At 49.2% G+C, this 14138-nt stretch overlaps 1 long non-coding RNA gene across 1 annotated transcript; it reads left to right on the top strand.

Annotated features, from left to right (window-relative positions):
• The first annotated feature begins 6678 nt into the window (after window positions 1-6678).
• LOC115948529 lies at window positions 6679-13890 on the top strand. The gene is made up of 3 exons (XR_004082345.1): window positions 6679-6848; window positions 6932-7065; window positions 13830-13890. It is a non-coding gene; the product is annotated as an uncharacterized LOC115948529 (long non-coding RNA).
• The last annotated feature ends 248 nt before the right edge of the window (window positions 13891-14138 follow it).

Here is a 14138-nt window from a genome sequence, read left to right as displayed (position 1 = left end):
ATATAATATATGTTATATAATGTATAATAATATTTTCTATTTAATATAGAAAATTTTTCTATCTAACATAGAAAAATCACAAACCCCTTGCATTTTCATCGGGAGCAACAGGGTGCTCTGGTGCCATCAGAAATGGTATCAGGGTGGATGCCAGGGGCTGTGCAAAGGGGTGGATGTGCTCAGCTCTGAATGAGAATTTGTATCTTGTGATGAAAATCTGCCTTTTTTGCATTGGGAAAGTGCTTCTGTATTTCTGCTCATGAAGGAAACGGGGGCACGGTGCTTTGGTGGGGAAAGCAAAGTCATTTGCACATTTTGCTGTCCCTGTTCAGTCAAAATTTAACAGACTCATGTGGAATATACTGAATTTTCCACCTCAGGTGCTCCTGTGATCTCTGTTAGTGCAGGTCTTTGCTAGGCTGTGATGGAAAATGTTGGATTTTAACTCCATATAAAGGTTTGGAAAATACTTCTACTCAGCAAAGCCAAAGTTTCAGAGCTGCCGCCAGAACGGGCATAAAATGCTGTAAAGAGGTTTTGATTCTGAAATATTGGCACGTCCTTAGAGTAAGTTCAGGGTCAAAGGGAGAAATGCTGTAGCTGTGAAATCGAAAATTCCCTGCCTTTGTGGAAGACTTGGAGTTCGCCAGGGGCAGGAGATCTGCCAGAGAGCACTTTGCAGCGCAGAGCTGAGGCTCAGCAAGCTGGAGCAGAACAGTTGGTGTTGGGGGCAGAGCTTTGGTTCCTTTAGGGGAAATAATCACTTCATAAGTTTGCTGGTTCTGAAGAGAAAATTTGGGTGTGTTTTCCTGGTCTGTTACTCTCCTCCAAGAGATGATGTGACAGCAAGGGCTGGACCAGAGCGTCTCTGAAGGGTAAAACCTGACCGTGGGCCACTGCAGGATGTGAAATAAATCTGTGAGTGCCGGTGCAAATCTCCCTGAAGTTGTTGGGGTGTTCAGGAAGGGATGTTGAACCCCAGAAGTCCCATAAAAATGCTTGTCCCCCACTGTGGTTGGTGGCCTGTGGCCCTGGAGGTGGCAGGGCAGAGCAGAGGGTGTCTGGGCTCAGAGATGTCCCTGGCAACTCTGCAAAGCTGAGCTGTGTGGAGCCCTCACATTAATGTACCGCCAGGGAGAAAGGTGGGAGAAATACTGCTACACACAGATCCATGTTTTTCTCCATGTTTTAAAATACTGTGTAATTTTATCTAGTTACTTGAAAACAGTTTATACTCCTTATTTATTAAAAAAAAAAAGCAGGGGGGAATCCCCTATATTTAATTTTCTCTACTGACAGGCTATGGCAGAAAAAATAGGTGGTTTCCTCTGCATTTAATATTTCAAACCAAGTAGACCCAAAAAGAAAAGGCAGCAATTAACCACAAGTACCAGCAATGTGTTCCTTGTGTTTCTTCTTTCTGGATTTGGCTACAAAGAATCAGTTTAGTACAAACTTATTTCCAGTCATATTAAACCTTTTAGCAATAATTTGCCAAGTTAGGCAGGAAAGCAGTGCAGCCATGCTTGTCTTCTAGACTTCTGAGGTGGAACCCCCATCTCACATTTGCTCAGGGTGTAAAATCCTGTACAGGATGGTTAGGAGATGCTCAGCACATATCTGACCATATGTTGGAGTAAGCTCATGCACATACACACGGAAGGAAATTGATAACCCTGGCAGAACCCAAAAAAAGGGGTGGGATGGTGTTCACAGGGGTCTTAGGATGAGGGAAGAGACGAGGATCTGACTCCATGTTTCAGAAGGCTTGATTTACTATTTTATGATATATATTACATTAAAACTATACTAAAAGAATAGAAGAAAGGATTTCTTCAGAAGGCTAGCTAAGAATAGAATAGCAAAGAATGATAACAAAGGTTTGTGGCTCGGCTCTCTGTCCAAGCCAGCTGGGCTGTGATTGGCCATTAATTACAAACATCCAACATGGGCCAATCACAGATCCACCTGTTGCATTCTACAGCAACAGATAATCATTGTTTTCCTTTTGTTCCTGAGGTCTCTCAGCTTCTCAGGAGGAAAAATCCTAAAGAAAAGCTTTTTCATAAAAGATGTCTGCGACAAAGGGGCCGAATGGTAAAATGGACATTGACTGTGATGGAGGTTCTCTACATGTACAATCCCTATTTGTGCTTGTACATGCAGGGTGATGTATTTTCCCTCTTCCCACTGTAAATCCCACACGAGCCCTGCCCTGTGGCTCCTGAGCACCATCTCGCCCACGCCAGAACCACTCTGCCATCACTGCTGCCTTTCCTGCCACCTAAACAGCAGGGTTAGCTGAACCCTCATCAAGAATGCAGCAAGGACAGGGAGCTCCTTGCCTTCCTTCTCCACACAGCCAGCACCCAGGCTGGCAGCATCCTGTGACTAACTCTTCTAGACTGGATTTCTCCAAGGGACGACCAGCGCTTAATTTGGCTGACTCCGCGCTCTGCGGGAGCTCTCATCCATGCCAGCTTGAGTCCTAGCAAAAACCCATCATCATTAGCCCTCCAAAGGCACAGCTCAGATATTCTCCACCCCCGTTCCTGCAGGCTGGGCTGCTCTGAGCGTTCCCACAGACCGAAATTCCCCTGGTGGGCTCAATTACAGCAATCAGCCTTCCTGCTCTTTTCCGTGGCACCGCTGCCTCGCGCTCCGCACGGCCACCCTGCTGGAGCAGCGCCTTTCCCACAGGTGCCAGGGGAGATGGCACTGCTCCTGCAGCTTCACCAGGCTCCCTGCTCTTTGGGGGCATGTCCCTAAGGGGGTTGTCCTCATTGGAGCCGTTTGGGATGTGCCCTGGCTCTGCACTCCGAGGAGTTGGTTGGAGCAGAGCGCCGAGCGCGGGGCTCTCCTTGGGCAGGGTCTTCTCTCCAGCTTGCAGCAGATTTTTTTTTCTGGTGCAAGGCAGGGTTGGGCTGGGGAGGATCTGGCCAGTGTGCATTTCTCTTTGCTAACACTTTGGCAGCCTCTCAATGAACAAACCACTAGAAAACAAATCTGGAGCAGCCCTCGGCTGCGGTGGCCAGACCTCGGCTGTTAACTGGGCTGAAGAGTACCAGCTGCTCTGCTCCTGCCCCGGGGAGGAGAGGCCCTTCTGCTGTGGTCTGGGGACGAGAAACATGCCTGAACCAGCTCCTGCAAACTGGGATGGCTTTTAAACTCCAGCTCTGGATCCAAATCTAAATTTCATGGCTTTACATGCTGCCTGAACCAATGTCTTGGCTCCAAATATCTCTCTGCTCTAAAAAGGGCAAATAATACAGTGGTGACAAACTCTTTTTCTGCCTTTGGCTCTGCGTAATGCCGACTTTGAGGTGCTCTGGCTTGGGCTTCCCCAGCTGCATTGCTGCAGCCAGGACAGTGCTTGAATTTAATTCCCTTTTTCCACCTCTCTGGCAGTGGGTGCTGAGTGGGCCAAGTGACATGCCTGGATTTGTGCCTCAGGCTGGGAATGTGTGGGTCCTGTTGCTTGAGCCGTGGTGCTTCCCCATGGCAGGAGCAGCTGTGCTCAAGGGGGACAAACCCTCTCTGGCTGGGGATAGGGAGCCAGGGTGGCTTTCCCATCCATCTGACCAGCTTATCCCCACTCCCCTCTTATGCCTGGGGACCCTTCCCATACGTTGCTGATGCTCTGTTCCTAAGCTTGGCCTCCTCCCTAACCCCATAACTTGTCAGAAAAGGACTAAAAAAACCTCTCACTCTGCCTGTGTTTCCTAGCAGTGCCTGTGCAGCAGCAGGGTAATGCTGGTGCTCAGACACCAGCTGTGGTCATGCAGGGCTCTGCATCTGCCGGGTGAAAAAAGAGATATCCCTGTTATAAATGGGAAAGATTGGGTAGAAGAAGTGTATTTTCCTATTTCCATAAATTTTACTTTTTAATTTTGCTTTGCCGTGGGTTGAAGAGTGAGGGAGGAAACTAAGCTTGTGTCACACAAAATCTTCTCCATCCTCTCCAAATGGGAAGCACTGGGCGAGCTGCTCAGCAGCTTTGTCCCAGGTTTGCCCTTTGTGCCAGTGGCTGGAGTGGTCCCCAGCTCTTGCTGGGCTGTGATAAGCAGCAGGAAACATTCAGGGTGTCACAGCACCCTTGCCTGTCCCCTGTGCCTGGGGACACGGCCATCCCTGGACAAAAGGGTCCAGCAGCACCAAGCCATGGCAGGGTGTGATGTTACAGATGTGTTGCAAAACCTGTGGGTGGGGAAGGAGATGGGTCAGCTGAAATCCTGACCAGTCCTCAGCTGCATCTCCGAGGGGTCACCTCGACCCCAAAGCTGCTGTGGGAGGTGGGCTCATCCTTTGAGCTGTGTTCCCTGATTTGGGGCTCAGCTCCCACCCTGCTGCTGGCTCCCACCTCTTCTCTCCTCCTCGGATTCCCCTCCTGAAGCCTCCTCAACCTGCTGTGGCACCTTCTGTCAAACGCTTCACACGTTTGTCACCAAAATGTTTTGGCAGCAGCAGCATCTCTAGGTTTTGACATAATCCCGACAGGAGACTTTCTCAATTATTACTAATGGAACATTATGCTCCTCTTTGGGAACTCCTGCATGAATAAAAAGGGTCATTAATGACATCTGCGCAGAGCCCGGAAATTATTAGTCAATGCTGATACAGTTTTATTTTATTTTTTTAATTTTTGCATATATATTTTCTTAAGCTCCTGCTAATTTCCCACCTTGCCTCCCACCCCCTTCTCCAAAGCCTCCTGTTCAAAGTGGAGCCGAGTGGGTTATTGTCAACGTTCTTGCTTTTGTGCAGGTAAATGCTCTTCCCCTCCCACCCTTCCTTCCCTTTTATTCCCTCTTGGCTTCTTTAAAGATTGTAGCTCTTGTTTCAGTCCCAAGAGATCCCATCACACCTTTCTCTGGGCTAGATTTTATTGCCAGTCAAGCTCAAATATTTCTTGGACTTGGAGAAATCAAGATTGCCCTGGTCCTACCGAGGCAGTGCTGTGGCAGCAGCCTGTGTCCTGCTGCCTGTGCACCTGAGGGTGGCCTGTCCCCATCCCTGCAGGAGGCTGGTGGCACACAAGAGATGCTGGGAGAGGGCCTGGAGGTGTCCCCAAGTGCCACAGAGCATCATACAACAGCTCAGCTTGGATTGCTTTGGAGGACTTTCTAGACAGCAAATCATTGGGGTTTTTTCTGTCCTTCTTCCAGGTATTCCATTTCCTCTGCTCAATGCCCCTAAAAGCCACCCAGAGAAGGCTTTTTCTTCACTTTTTGTCCCCCAGATTTCTGCAGCAATTTGTGGAACTGGGACACAGCTCCATAGAGATGTGACAAACAAAAGGTGTCTCTGCCCTGAGCCATTTCAAATGGCTGTGCAAGTCATGGCTGCTGAGGAGGTGGCAGGTGCAGGGTGCATCTGTCCCTTGTCCTGTGTTGATGACACCGATGGCAGTGGCACGTCCAGCAGGACAAAACCCTGAGGTCATTGCTCTTGCTGCATCACTGTGCCAGCACATGAGGTATGGAGGCACATGTAGGGCTGGATTTTATTCCCAAAAAGAGGAAAGGGGAGGTTTGGGAGGCAGGTTAGGCTTTTGGTGGGATCTCTTGCATCCTGTGAAGAGAAAACTGATGTCTTCACTGACTCAAAGTTTTTCTTTTCTGGGTTGGTATCAGACAAATACAGAGCACAGAGGCTGAAGGTGGTGCTGGTCTGTGTCCAGCAGGGAGGATCTCAGTGTCCTGAAGCCACTGCAAGATCCCCAACTCCTCAGTGAGTGTGTCCAGTGCTGCTTGGTGGCAGACTCTTCCCAAGCCATGGCTGTGACCTGGGGAGACGTGGCTGCTGTGGGGCTTTGCCTGCCCACCAAGGCACACAAGGAGCACCAGCTGGGCCACGGGATGGGCTGGGAGACGTGGCACTTGTCCCATGGGGCCTGGACTCACTGCATGTCCCTGGGGAAGGGCAAGCAGGGCCTGCCAGCACCCATTCACACCTGGCACCTGGGTTAAAAGGTCGGCGCCGCGACTCTAAAGAGAAAACAACTAAACAAGAAATAGACTCCTTCCAAAGGAAAAAAAAAAGGAAAAAAGTCCCTCAGAGAAAAGGTATTTCAACCCCTTTTTGATTTATGAGCTACTATAGGATATTGAGACGTTATTTACAATCGATATACGCTCCTGCAAGGCTCCCGCCGGAGCCATAGACCCCGGCTGCCGGAGCGGAGCCCGGTCAGCCTGCTCCTCTGGAAGTGCCAGCCATGTCCTGCTGGAGCAGGCTATAAAGCTGCTCACAGCTGTATATCTTTCAGGAAACGGACCTGGTTACACGTGTCTTTGGGCAGCTGACACAGGGATGTAGTTTAGGGCTAAGGCAGCGGTTTGGTAGCAGAAATCAGCGCTCCTCAGCCTCGCCAATGGTGAGATCTCCTGCGCTCCATGGAGCGCTCCGTGGCCTTAAAGGTGCAAAATGGACTCGTTCACTTGACTTATAATGGAATTGGGCCAATTTCAAAGCAAGCACTGGGGCTTATTCTGGGATTTTATCTCTAAAGGGGGATTTGCAAACACTTTACGGAGGTGGGGGGTGGGGGGAAAAATTCATTCAGCATAAAATTGCGTCCTGGCCAAATTCCAGTTTGGGTAATTACGTCCTCTTTCTGTAGTGGCTGCAGGACAAAGGGCCATTCATCACGCTCCAAAGTGCTGCAAAAGGCTCCCATGTTCCACCGGAGAAGTGCCCGCGTTTGAATCCAAGCGAGAAAGTTTTCTTCCCGTGCTCCGGGCCGCTCTGGAGGCTAATGGAGCTTGGCTCTGCTTTTTAGGATCCTTTTGGGTGAGATAGAGGGGCAAGGACCTTGTCAGGAGCCGCTCAGGCTCCAGCAAATCTGGGTAAGTAGGGCGCCGAGCAAAATAGATTCCTCGCAGCCTCCTGTGGCTCGCCTTTCACCCCAAGGACATGTTTGTCTTTGCAGAGTGCCACCAGAGCTCCAGGGGATCCCGCTGGAGCAGAGGAGCTGGATTTCCTCGCTGCAAACCTCCCCTTTTGGAAAGGCCTAGAAGCAAGAAACTGGGTCGCATCCAGCTGAGCAGGGCTGAAGGACTTGGGGTGCGTTCAGAAGCGGTGCAGGGGAGCCTGGAAGGATGTGGGTGCTCTGCCTTCGTCTTCCCAGGTCTCCATACAGCCAGAGAAGAAACATTTGCAACCCTTCCTCCCCCTTTCCAGCTAGAGATGGTTATGCTTAAGTAGTGCACCACAGTTTTCAGTGGAGCATTAGTTATTAGGAAGGAATTCCTGACTTTGAGCGTGCTGAGGCACTGGCACAGCTTTCCCAGAGAAGCTGTGGCTGCCCCATCCCTGGAAGTGTTCAAGGCCAGGCTTGGGGAAACCTGGTCCAGTGGAAGGTGTCCCTGCCCACAGCAGAGGGGTTGGACTAGATGGTCTTTTCTCAGGACTCCAGCTGGTCAGAGGAATTTCCTGGGTTCCAACAGTCTTTAGGATGCCTTCCAACACAGACCTGTGATTCTGGGATTCCTGTCTTTCCCTGTCCAGGCAGAGTGAGCCCCACGGTGGCACTCAGGTAGAGGCCAGGTGAGGAGGCAGCAGCAGGAGCAGCAGCATCTCCACGGGGTGAAGGAGCCGTGTCTGCATGCCCCCCACCAGCTGACCTGCCAGGGAGCATCCTTGGCCCATGTGCCTCGAGAGTGTCCCTTTAAAGCAATTTGTAGACTGTTATCCTGTATCATTAACCTAATTAGTGTAATTGCCACCATTTATGTAATGAGTATAAATACGGGAGGAATCCCATAATTAGGAGATGTAATTAGGTAATTAATAGATGACATGGTAACAAAAATCCAGGGGAAACTTTGCAAGGTGGACAGTGCCTGTGTGTGTTCTGTGCACGTGCGTGGGGCTGCTCTTGCCAGGCTCTGGCACAGATGTGCTCCGGGCTTGGCCTCAGCCTGGAGCCCCTCCAAAACCCCTGGACAACGTACAGGGACCTCCAGGTGACGTGAGAAGGCTCCCTTGGAGCTCTACAGACCTTGCAGAGGGCATCTGGAGAGCCAGGATTTGCTCAAGGGGAAGAGCAGAGCTGTGGCCACTGCCTTGCTATACAGACACAATTTTCGTTTCAGATCCCGGGAGAAGCAAGGTGAATTCAGCAAGGTCACAGAATCACAGAATCACAGAATTTCTAGGTTGGAAGAGACCTTTAAGATCATCGAGTCCAACCCATCTTCTAACACCTCAACTAGATCATGGCACCAAGTGCCAGATCCAGTCTTTTTTTTAAACACATCGAGGGATGGTGACTCCACCACCTCCCTGGGTAGATGATTCCAGGTCTGAGATGTTCCTCAGCCCTACTGGAAGGTGGTTGGAAGTCCCATTTGTCCCACTGTGCCTCTCTGCTAGGAGCACTGCTGGAAACAGCCTGACAGCCAGCTCCTGCACCAACAGCCCGACCAGAGGGATGATAAGGAGCCCCAGGGTGAGCTCGGCTGCCTGATAAACTCTCGTTTTAGTTCTCCTGTGGGTTTGGCTTAGAAAAGCGATTGGAGCTGGAAATCGTGTTTGTGCTGTGAAGAGCTGATAAAGGAGCATTTTTTAGAGTGTCATGAGTTGTGAGTGCTTGAGCTGGACCCTTTCTGGCTGTTGAAATGTTGGCTTTTTCCTGCTGCTCTCTGTTTGTTGCTCCTCCCAGCTTGTTCACACTTCTAGAGAACTTACATGTCCAGATGTAGTAAAGAAAATAAGTTGCAGACAAGGGAAGTTTTTTTTCTTTGTTGTTTTTCGGTGTGTTGTTGTTGATCATCTGGTTGGCACCTGCCAGGAGGAGTCACTACCACCAGATTTCAGTACCTGAGGGGGGCCTAGAAAAAGAACTGGAGGGACTTTTGGGAAGTTGCTGTAGTTGATAGGACAAGTGGTGATGGCTTCAAACTGACAGACAGCAGGGTTAGATTGGATTGTGGGAATAAATTCTTGATTCTGAGGATGGTGCAGCACTGGAACAGGTTGCCCAGAGAAGCTGCGGATGACCCATCCCTGGAAGTGCTGAAGGCCAGGTTAGATGGGGTAGTGGAAGGTGTCCCTCCCCACAGCAGGGGCTTGGAACATGATGATCTTTAAGATCCCTTCCAATCCAAGCCATTCTGTGATTCTGTGAAAAGCCATAAGCATCTTGGTGTAGGATGTCTCCCCTGCAGAGGGTCCTGAGCTCTGCACACCACCTTGACCCAGTGTACACTGGCTGATTTAGGAGAAGCCACTGACTTTGTGGCTTTCACTCTTGGCCTCTGCACCTCCCTTTTGCAGTACGTTCTCCCCAAAGGATGAGCTCTTTTGCACTCTGTGGAGGAGCCCTACAGCCAGCAGGAAGGGACCCCAAGGTGTGCATCCCTGGAAGTGCCAGCCCGCAGGAGAGGTCAGAGTTTGTGTAAGCTTTGGGTGCTCAGAGGCTGCAGAGTCCCTGGGACCAGCAGCTAGAGGGAGATATGACCTCACGCTGAGGGCCAGCCTCGCCTATGCCCTGGATTCCTGTCGTGATGCCAAAGAAAATCCTGCCTGCTTTGGAGTGTTCAGGGTCCAGGTAATGAACAGCCATAATGCAGACTTCATTACAGAGCATAAGTAACTCTCGGGATTAAAGACTTTTGAAATGGCTCCTGCAGCAGTTCCTGCCAAAAGTATTCCTTAGTCCCTGTCTACCTGGGTAGTTTTATCAGGTGTATCATGATCAGTGGATGTAGGTCCAGTTACACTAGAAAGGGTCTGTCTAGACATGTTAATTCCAGTATAACAAGGGCCTTTCTTTCCTTTAGCTTGAATTTGCTTGCACATGCCCTTCACAAAACCAGGAACTATTCCCTCAGTGGAAGAGCCTCCATGTTATGTTTAAATACCCACCCTGGAGTGCATCAAAGCCCCCTCTGCCCCCCGGTCAGCAGTTCCAGCTCCTGCAGCTTCCCTGGCTCACGGATGGGGAAGTGGATGGGTGCTTGGCAGCTGCTGGGCTGGAGGTGGCTCTTTGTGTCCAAAGCAAGGACAGGATCATGCAGGACACTTCTGCAGTCTTTCAGCTTAACCTTCCTCTGCTTCCTGTGCTCCCCAACCTCCCACTCCAACAGGATGTGTCCCATGGGGCCCCATTAGCTGAAGTCTGATCCTCCTCCTTTATCCTGTCTGGGGATTTGCCTGCCGAGACACGAATTTGCAGGAACAATGTCGTGTTTTGGCTCGTTTTCCATGTAGTGAGCTCTGAGACTCTTGTGATCTCAGCTTTAAACCTGTCTGGGGGCCTTGCAGCCCTTTGCCCTCTGCAGAGCTGAGTGGAGGTGCTACAACTGATCCCTGTGGTCATGGAGGGTGACTTGGCTGCTGGCTCACAAATGTGAGGAATATCTGCCACCCTCTGCCCTGGACAACCACATGGGTGAGGATTGTTGCTATTTCTACATATTGCCCTAATTTTGCCCTTGTCTTTGCCCTTGCCAGGCACCAAGCATTGATTTATTCTTGTTGCCATGTCCAAACTACTTTAACACAGACCTCCACTGTGGGTGCAGAGCAGCCATACTTTCTCTTGTTCTCCTTTCAAGATAAAACCCCTTTTTGCTGTGTGTCTTACTCCCCTTCAAGGTCTAACTGCGCCTGAGTCCTGCCAACTTTCATTTTGTTCCTCTATTTCTTGATTTCAGATGTGTCTTCCTCTGCTGATCTCTCCCCCACCTCATTTTTCCCTTTGTAGTCCTGATGATGTGTGAACACACTTTTCCTATCAAACATTGCTCCAGGTTCAAAGCCTTGTTTGAGTGGCTGTCCCACCTGGCTTTCACACTCTAACTTAAAAAAAAAAAAAAATTACATTTCCTCCATGTTCAAGCCCTTAAGCTCTTCAGTTGTGCAGAGTGCATTAACAGTATTGCAGTTCTGCCCTAAATTTGTGCATCTTTAGTGAGCTTCATTTGTCTCTCCAGGATCAATCTGAGGTTGTGTTCTAGGAATGACCAGCTGCTCTCCAAAGCTGTGGCCAAACAGGCATGCACAGAAAGCCACAGGTGTGGATGGAGAGCTGGGTGTAAGTGGCCTATTGGGAGCAGTTGTGTGGAAGAGGGAGCAAAGCTTTAACTGGGAGCAGTGAATTATGTCTCTCTTAAGATGTCTTCTGGTTCTGAGCAAAATGGACCCAAGGAAGTTACGTGGCTCATGTCAGGCAAGAAAATTCTAATTTTTTTTTTTCCTCCTAACCATCTCTGCCTACAGATTTCTTGAAAGACAGGTTGCCAGGACAGAGTTACCAAATAATTATCCTGTGCCTCCTAAGAGTAACCTCTGCAAGAAAGTGTTTAGATAGAGAAACCACGTGGACTAGTCATTAATATCTTATAGGTCAGAGTTACGGATGTTGCATTGTGATGAAATATGTATTTCTTCCTATTTCTTAGGAAAATGGGCTTGTGAGACAGAGCAAGATTTATGATGATCTTAATTACTTATTTCCTAGCTTTCAAAATGTTTGGGTTTGAGAGATGATATGATAGATAATTAACTTGTTGTCAGACAGCGACTTCTGAAATGAAATGTTTGTTCTCTAAATATTATTTATCTCAATGTGCATTGTATGCATGCCATAGTGCACACACACATGTACATATAGATGAATATGTGGATAAATATGATAAATATGTGGATGTGCATCCCTGCAGCCAGAGGAGTTGGGAACATGGGGTAATGCTTCCTTGGAGGGCATCATCCCCAGCTCCCTGTCAGGCTGAGGGAAGCATGCAGGATCCCAGCCCTTCCATGGGGGTTTCTGCTCTTCTTGCCGTGCTTGTCCTCATCCCCCCTGCTGGAAAGGTGACCCACAGAGAGTAAAGGGCCTGCTGTCCTGCCCTGCCCTTTCCTCTGGGGGGTTATGGGCTAAGGTGAAGGCCAGAGGGGTTTTCACAGGCTGAGAGATTTGGGGTTGTTCATCCTGAGAAGAGAAGGCTCCATGGAGGCTTTAGAACTCCTTCCAGTACCTAAAGGGGCTAATAAAGAGCTGGAGAGAGAAACTGGGAGTGACAGGACAAGGCCAAATGGCTTTAAGCTAACAGAGGGCAGAGTTAAATTAGATATTAGGAGGAAATTCTTTCCTGTGAGAATGCTGAGGCACTGGAAAAGGCTGTCCAAAGAAGCCCCATCCCTGGAAATGTTCAAGGCCCTGTTGGACAGAGCTTTGAGCCACCTGGTCCAGGTGTCCCTATGCACAGCAAGAGAGACTGGAATGAGATGATCTTTAAAGTCCCTTCCAACCCAAATAGTTCTATGTTTCTGTGACAAGTCCTCCAAACCAGCAAGCTCCTGGTACAGCCAATAACACTGTGCTTGTTAAGAGGTGGGGATTTGGGATATTTTTTGCTAAACTAGTAAAGCTTAAACGAAGGGAATTATATCCTTCGTTGCTATATCCCTGAAGGACAGAGAGGGGGCTGGAGAGAACCTTCAGGGAAGGCAGAGGGCAGGATTGCATTGACCCCAAAGGATGCTGGATGTGCTCCCTGAAGCCCTGGCTGCTGCGCTGCCTCGTTGCTGCGGGGGAGCAGAGCTGCTGCAGAAGAAAAGAGGTCACCTGGAAGTTGATTTTTTTTTCTTCTTTCTCTTTCTTTTGCATTTTTTCAGCAGAGCTTTATAAATAACAGACAAAACCCCTGGGGAAAAACCTCCCAGCCAGCTGCCTGTTGCAAATACTCCAGGAAATGGGAGGTGGAGGGGGAAGAGGGAAGGAAGGCTAAATTTGGTGGCTTTTATTTTTAACAAGGGCTATTTCAATTGGCTTTAAACCCATGTTAAAAAAAAAAATTAAAAAATAGAGCCATGGCAAACTTTTGCCAGCACCAGAGGGGCCTGTGGAGCCAAGCACTTGCTCTGGCCAACATGGCACAGACGTGGGGTCTGTGCCAGCCCTTGCTCCAGGACTTGACAGCTCAGACACTGCCAAGGCCATCACAGGGACGGGGAGCTCAGCAACAGTGATGAGGAGATATATTTCAAGGCCTTGCAAGATTTCTCCAGCAAAGCCAAGAGAGGCTCAAAACTTTCCAAAGCAATGAAAGGAGGCATCTGCAAGTCCTCGCTTTTCTGCAGGACTGCTGTACTTGTGTGCAGCACAGCAAAGCTGCAGTTAATGAACCCAAACAGCCAAGCAGAAAGCAAATCCTTTCTCTTATTTTGCTTTTTAAAAAAGATTCAGTGACAACTCTTTCCTTCCTGACTGGCCCTTGCTAAATCTTAAAAGAATAAAGAATTTATTCCCAATGTTTGCAACACCTGAAGTCGAGGCGTATAAAATGACTTGGCATCATCCCTCTGACGTTCCCCTGGCACTTTCTGGAGAGCAAAGGTGTTAACCTTGGTGTCCTGGCTGCATGCCAGGGTAAGTAATTACATTTGGCCTCTATAAATTAGCCCATGCTCACAGCCAGGGTGCTGCAGTGTCATTTCCTCCTGGCTGTGCCATGCCCGACACGCTGCACCTGGGCACTGGGTGCATCTCAGTGGAGGACAGGCACGGGGAGCAACGTGGCTTTGCTGGTGCTAATGCTCCCTTAGATTGCTCAGAGGTTACAGGTGTGGCTCTGGTGGCTTTGCTGGTGCTAATGCTCCCTTAGATTGCTCTGAAGTTACAGGTCTGGGTCTCAATGCTCCTGTGCTCAGAGAGTGCAGAACTTATGGTAAAATCAGGATCCCTGAGGCAGGAAATGATTGGCATCTGACTCCAAGGCTTTGGAATGCTGAACACTCGCTTTATTAAAACTGTATTATATATTACATTATACTACTATTTCTATACTAACTACTGAAAAACTCATGGCTGTTGCCGACAGTCTCAACACACACACACATGGATCCAACTGGTCAATGAGTCAAAATCACCTGAATCCTATCAAGCAATCCCTTCAGGTAAATAATCTTCCAGCACATTCCACAAGTTCACAAACACAGCAAATGAGGTAAGAATTGTTTTGATCCTTCTTTTCTCTGCTCCTCTCACAGCTTCTCTCCGTTCAGAGGGCGTGCGAATACCAGATCCCCACCCCAACAGGGTGACCTGAGAAATCGCCACCAGTCAGCTGAACCTCAGTGACTGCCTCTCGGCTGGCAGCTAAAATTAGCTGAAATGGCACGAAGAGAAT

This window comes from Geospiza fortis, unplaced genomic scaffold (genome assembly GCF_000277835.1).
Source record: "Geospiza fortis unplaced genomic scaffold, GeoFor_1.0 scaffold5, whole genome shotgun sequence".
NCBI lineage: Eukaryota > Metazoa > Chordata > Aves > Passeriformes > Thraupidae > Geospiza > Geospiza fortis.
The sequence above is the reverse complement of the archived record's forward strand: the minus strand, read 5'-3'. Positions and strand labels throughout refer to the sequence as shown.